The following is a 6,686-nucleotide window of genomic DNA, read 5'->3' as shown; positions in this document are numbered from 1 at the left end:
CTTGAACACTGCCAGGGATGGGGCATCCACAACTTCCTCGGACAGCCTGTTCCATTGCCTCACCACTCACCAACTCAACAGGAATTAAATTATTAAAACACCTTTAGTTTTAGAAAGACTTAGGTAGCTCTAGAGTCAGGTTTAACTAATGAAAAATCTTGCACGGATTGCGTTCCCACATATTCTCTGGAACTCTTTGCAACATCAAATGAAAATAACAAAATCCAAGGCATATGCTCCTGTGGTGCCAAGACTCTCCTTTTGTGACACTTCCCTAGATGTTTATTTCTAAATTTCAGTGTAATCATAAAACCAGGAACTTGAATACTATTTTTACTAAATAAATGAGCAGGTCATGAGTTTTTTTTTGTGATTGAAACTTATCCTTGTTGCTTGAGACTGCAAGGCTAAGTGATTGTTGGGCCCCCAGAGAAGGGCTTACAAATATTTGCGATGCCACTGTTTGCAGCTGGTTTGGCTCATGGGTTTTCCACTGTACTGGGCTCATCGACACTTGTCTACTGGCATGTACAAGGAAGGCAGAAGGCTTTGCTACTGTCTGAGAGTCCTTGAGAAATAAAACTAGATAGCTCTGGCCTTGGTACAGGAGCATTTACCATTTTAAGTCTAAAAGAATACATATATAATAAAAATAACATAGTTCTTCTGCAATTGATCTTAACAGGAGGAGGAGGGCTTCCATCTTTCCCTAAATTTGGGGAAAAAAAAAAAAAGAAAAAAGAAAGGTCTAGAGTTGAAAGAGTGATGCAGCTGTCTTAAACCATCTTTATTTGTGTATCATGGTCATTGTCACCACTGTCACAAACTCCCCTTCTCTTTGCCAGATGCAGGGTATAGAAGGAATTGCTGCCTATGAGCCTCACCACACAAAGACCATCAACGTCTTGCCTACAGCAAAGGAATGCTCAAACTGCTAAGTTATTTGGTAAGCCTCAGATTTTCTTTTTTCAGCTTTATAAATCTATATAGGTATTATATCTTTGCACTTCTTTCCAACAGCATTTATCTCCAGATCTGGGTCAAATTTGGCAATAGTTGAGACAACAAAGCCATGATTTTTTGCTAAATCAGTTTTGTCAGAGAAAAAAAGTATCAAACATTTCCCTGCTTTTGTTAAGGGCAAAGTTGCTCTAGCAAACTGGAAAACTGCTGTTTTTATTTGCTGACCTTTATTTCTTGTGCAATTGGATGAAAGGAATGGCCATTGCTCCTTCTTCTTCCATGTATTATGTTTGATCTGATGTACCCTCTCCATTGCCCCTTTTCCAGGTAGAAAAGTCTTCCTAGTCTACTCAGTCTAAAGTTGTACAGAAACCTCCCATGCTTTTGACCATTCCTGCTCCCCAGGTAGACTTTCGTTCTAGTTCTATCAAAGCCTTTCTAGAACTGGGATTTATATTACAGTATAATGCAATATAACTTCTCTTTGCTTTTAATTTATCTCCCAGTAATTCCCAAATGCCTTTTTCATGGCTGGCCTAAGATAGCTTTTATATAAAACTGTAGAAAAGAACTCCATGCAGGCACTTCCCAGAATCTTTAGGGTTTTTTTCTCCTCTTATTATGTGTTATTTTGCATTTACTGACTCTGAACTCAATCTACTATTTTATTACCCTGTCAGCAGAAGCTCTTCACAGTCACAGTTCTGGGCACCTTGAATAATTTTGTAGCAACAAAAGACTGCCACCTATAAAATGCTAAACAATCCAAAATTTCTAGCCTTTGTTGCCACTGCTCACAAAAGAGAACAAGTCTCATTAGCACTTTGATTTTATATGCCTATCATATTAAGGGCATATTCACTCTATCTATCCTTTATGTAATGCAGAGAAAGAGCAGATAAACAGAAAAGCAGACTCACTGACAGAAGATCTTGTCTGTACTATGGAAGGGATTTGCATATTTCAGCCCAAGTCTGTGTGAAATGAAATAAATAACCTAAAAGCTCCAATGGTGCAAGTCAATTATATCAGCAAGAATTAGTGAAACCCAAGGATCTCTTTCTCAGTCTGCCATCTATGTACAGAGGAGCCTGATGTCTCCACAGTTCCCAAAGGGCTGTCCTAAACTGAAGTTACTAGGGATTTATCACCACCAATATAATAATACTCTATAATTTGAAGCCTAGTTGCTGGACTTTTCATGTGTATTATCCATTGCGTCAAAAGATAAACCTTTAGCTATGTAACCGTGGCAATCCTTCAGTGATTCCACTTTGAAAATATGTAAGAGAAGCTGTGTATGGTGTTTGCTTCTGATTATTTTATGTAGTGAAAATACATGAGATTTACTCTCACGTTGTTGAACCAGTCCCCCTTTCTTACCTTCATGACAACTACTTGCAACATCTGTCAATGCTTGTTGAGGAGTGCACCAAGACACAAAGGGCGCTAGGACAATTACTCTGAGCTATGTACTCCACTGTCAGGATGCTCTTGTCTTGGTTTTGAAAAAATATGTTCAATGGGAATAAGATAAAACCATGTGACCTTTATATGGTTTAGAAAGTATATGTTGGCAAAGGCTTGTCTCTAACAAACACTGTTTCTTCTTTAACTAACATCAGGGGAAAACCCCATAATAACTCTTTTAAACTATTGTAAGACAATAACCTACTCTAGCCAAATAACATATGGCATCTTTCTCAATTCAACCTGCAGTATATCACTTTGACAGACTTCAAACCATCCTCACAGTCACAGGGGGACAACGCTGACAGATACAGAGCTCAGGAAAGTAAAAGGAAAATTTTCCAATTGTTTCAATAGGAAAAGATCCTGTCAAAAGAAGGAAAAGTATGAGGCAATGAAATTTCAACTTATGGGGATAGATGATCCTTCTGCTGCCACAGAAAACCTAATGTATCTGCTGACAACTGCAGAAAGATGTATTTCCTTAAGGAATTAGTTTTTCTTTAATTTTTTTGTCAATATTTGTATGCTTAGGGACAGTTCAGTTTTAATGCCCAGTTAGTGTTGAAAAAAACAAAAGAAGCAAAATTTGCTTCATTTCCAAACTGAAAGAAAATCCAATGCACAATTTGTTTATTATTTCAAGTGAAATGAAATGAAAGTGGCTCATTGAATCTGTGAAAAATAGCAACTAATAGCAGGTATACAAGCAAGCAGCTCCTGTTGAGCATCACAAGAGCCCCAGTCCTGCATGTGTTTATGTGACAAGATCTGGAACTGCCTACTGAAATAACTGCAATGGACAGAGTTTACATGTCTGAAGCACATCTTTGTATGGAAATATTTGCATGACCTGAGTGTTAAGGCACATGTTTTCACAGAAGATGACATTTTCCCACCTATTTAAGGCTTGATTAAAATCCCATTTAAGTTGATGGAAAAAGTCCACATACCTGTAGAAATCGAATTAAGTCTGTAAGAAAAACTCACCACTCTCAGGTGTTTAATCCAGCACTGAGTATTGGCTTGTCTTAATTGGACAAATGTGTGTCTGATGGTGCTCAGGCAGGGCTATCTAGAGCCTGTTACATAACTAATTGCACACTGGGTCTAAATCACTAATGCTGTGTGTGTAAAGCAACACAGAAAGGTCATCTGCCTATGAACAGACTGGTAGGGGAGGTTGTGGAATGGGGAAAAATAGGGGGAGACCAAACCACCTATCACTACTGAGTTGCTTCAGAGCCCTTACTTTGAGAGCTGAAAGGGAGGAGGCTGCCATTGGCTGCATCCAACTTTGACCCAACTTTGCATTTGAAAAGGTAATTTAGCTCTCTCTCCCACTACAAAGCAATCTGCAATACACATTTGCTTTTGCATTGCTCTTTAAAGGTCAGGATTTGAGCAACATGGTCTAGTGGAAGGGTGGAAGGTGTCCCTGCCCATAGCATTGAGGTTGGAACTACACGAAGGTCCCTTCCAACCCAAACCATACTATGAGTCTATGATTTTCTCTTTGTCAGACTGACACATATGTACAGCTCTAGACAACCTTCCCTTCTTACAGACAAAAGCCACAGCAGTAAGAACCTCTGCAACTCACACCATCATGCTGCAAACATACTGAACAGAAAAAGCAAAACTGCTAATAATTATGCTTGCTCAGTAGGCATAAAATAACGTCTCCTTCCCCCTTTCCCTTTAACACTCTGGAGAGTTAGAAAGAAGCAAAAACACCACAGCATAGTTTAGATGAAAATATTACTAGTTGAATTAAATATATATTAAATTACTTCACTTGCCCATTTTGTTAATTGACGGTAAAGGAGACTTGCTCGGTACTTGGCCAGGGCAATCTTCTGTTCAGACTCGTAATTTGGGTGTCTGTGAAAACCCTGTGTAGACTTATCTGTATACACACATAAGTAAAGGTATAATCATATTATGAAATCAGTGACTAAAAATTTCAGGCCTTTGTGACTGTCTAGCATCATAGGCAATCTGAGGCACCAGAATTGTTCCCAGTATTACAAGAAATGTTACAAAGTTGAAAGCTGTCCTAGCACAACCATATTACATTCTCAAGAACTGGAGCATTTATGAAAAAGCTAGTATTACTACTGGAGTCTTCTTGTAACATTTGGCATGACAACACAGTATTGCTAGGAGCGGTAAAATCATCCGTGAGAGACCATGTCAAGGTCTCCTGAGTCATCAAGAAGAGTCATTAAGGTCATCCTGAGTAGGGTAACAGTCTTCTCTGGAGAAAATATTTGGGTCTATGACAATAAGTAGGGGCACAGGGAATATCTGGCCCATTCATGCAGGTCTGAACTTCCATTTCCAGGGAAGTGTCCTCAGGGATCCAACCTCTACAGCACTGCAAAGCATTTTGATGGGATGCCATATGTGGCAGACCAGTTCAGGAAGCTGTTTTGCACCTAAAACTAAAAAGGAGCTGCTTGTGCTTATGGACAAGAATTCAGAGAGAAGGTTTATTTTCCAGTAACTGGACTACCCTGAAATACCTTGTTGATGCGTCCATAATAAGTATGTAATAATCCCCCTAATAGCCTTAAAGGTCCCATAATATATTCCACAGTTATAATGTGGGATATGTGTCCATTTTGAGAAATGACTGACAATTTAAATAATTTTACAAAATAGTCTCAAGTGTGGAAATAAGTGACTGTATGGTTCTGTAGAAATACGTATGTAGAAAAATAATGCCAAATCTTGAGAAATCAATGGAGCGGTAATTTTACTGAATGGCTGGCTGAAACAATCATTTTGAAAAATTACTGGAAATTTTAGTCATTTTGCAAATGACTCATGCTGCAATGTGAATAGAACATACTTATGCGTTTGCAGCTGAATTGAATGCCCAAAAAAATGAGGGACTAACAAGCAATCACTACTCCCTGGATTTGCTTCCCACCACTCTGAACTTCTCAGACCCAGTAATCCATCTAGCTCTTGACCTAAGCTGTCCCTGCTATGTTAACTATAGGCTTGCTGGTAAGATGATTTTATGTTGGATGCTCACTGCACAGAAGCATGTAATTCTGTTTCACTTCTGCTCCTAGCAAATGTAAGAACAGATGTCTCTGGGCTGAGAGAGTGATATGACTCCTTGGCTGCTTCTGCTAATCTGACCCAAATGTATCTGCAGTTCGAAAAATTAGCAGAATGTCCAAATGCCAAAAAATTCTACAACTAAATATGCAAACAATTACCATTTGCAAATGCTTGTGCGAATGTGGGTGTGCGAGCCTGTGGGTGTGCATGTGCATGCCCACAGCAAATCCACACCCACATGGACTGCCATTAATCACTCTGAGATGTTTATTCCTGGCTCATGAGGATGCATTCAAAGAACAAATATTTGGGTTTGGAGTGCATTAAATTACATTTAAAAAAAGAAAAAAGTGTTTCTTGAGGGAGGAGACCCCTGACAACCACACAATGGGTTTTCTCTTCTATGGTGTTAAATAGGCTTATTGGTAGAAACTGCTAAAGATGACTGCCAAGCTGTAAACTGTGTGGGACAGAGACCATCTCTTCTTACACATGCAAACAACATGCAGAATCCAGTTTATGACCATTGGCAGAGCCTTGATGAAGGCTTTTTCCAAGTCTCCAAGCCTTTAGTCTCCAAGTCTTTAGTCTCCAAGTCTTTCCACTCACCCTGTCCTCAGTCATGACAGTAGCTTAGATTGCTTATGCCAGCTTGCTTAGTTCATCAATTTGATGACATTATGAAAAAAAATACACAGAACATGTGGTGATCACTTGAAAACATTTATACTTGAAGTTTTGATTCTTGCTAGCAGGCTAGTGAAAATGAGTACACACATCTGAAAACTGACACACAAATTGGCATCTACACATCTGAAAACAAACGTACATGTTGGCATCCACTATGCAATGCTTCTGTAGCAGCCCAAAGAACCTCAAAGCTACTTAGTGGAGGAAAAGGCAAAAGGCTCAGCTATGCTCAGCCTTTATCCATCTTCCACTGGATGCAGCATATTAAGTTCTGCATTCTCTTAAATTCTCATGACTGCCCCACCACAGCATATCTCTTTATTGATCTTCAGGTAGCTGGAAAGTACTCATCAGAGCAGCATAGCTGCATGTAGGAATGGGCCAAGATTTGTGGTAATGGGAGCAAGGAAAAGTAGCCAGAGGCAGTAATCTCTTTGGTTTGGAACAGTTGTAGCTGGAAGGAGATGTTTGTCCGCCATCTTAGT

At 39.3% G+C, this 6,686-nt stretch overlaps 1 protein-coding gene across 2 annotated transcripts in view; it reads right to left on the bottom strand.

The window, feature by feature from the left end:
* LOC130608425 (potassium voltage-gated channel subfamily KQT member 1-like) overlaps window positions 1–6,686 on the bottom strand; it is a 466,916-nt gene that overhangs the window by 71,097 nt on the left and 389,133 nt on the right. The window lies entirely within an intron of this gene.

This window comes from Pezoporus wallicus, unplaced genomic scaffold, assembly GCF_028554395.1.
Source record: "Pezoporus wallicus isolate ANWC-B61680 ecotype Strahan unplaced genomic scaffold, APGP_CSIRO_Pwel_v1 scaffold_3294, whole genome shotgun sequence".
Taxonomy (NCBI): domain Eukaryota; kingdom Metazoa; phylum Chordata; class Aves; order Psittaciformes; family Psittacidae; genus Pezoporus; species Pezoporus wallicus.
Note: the sequence above shows the minus strand (reverse complement) of the source record. Positions and strands in the feature narration are given on the sequence as shown.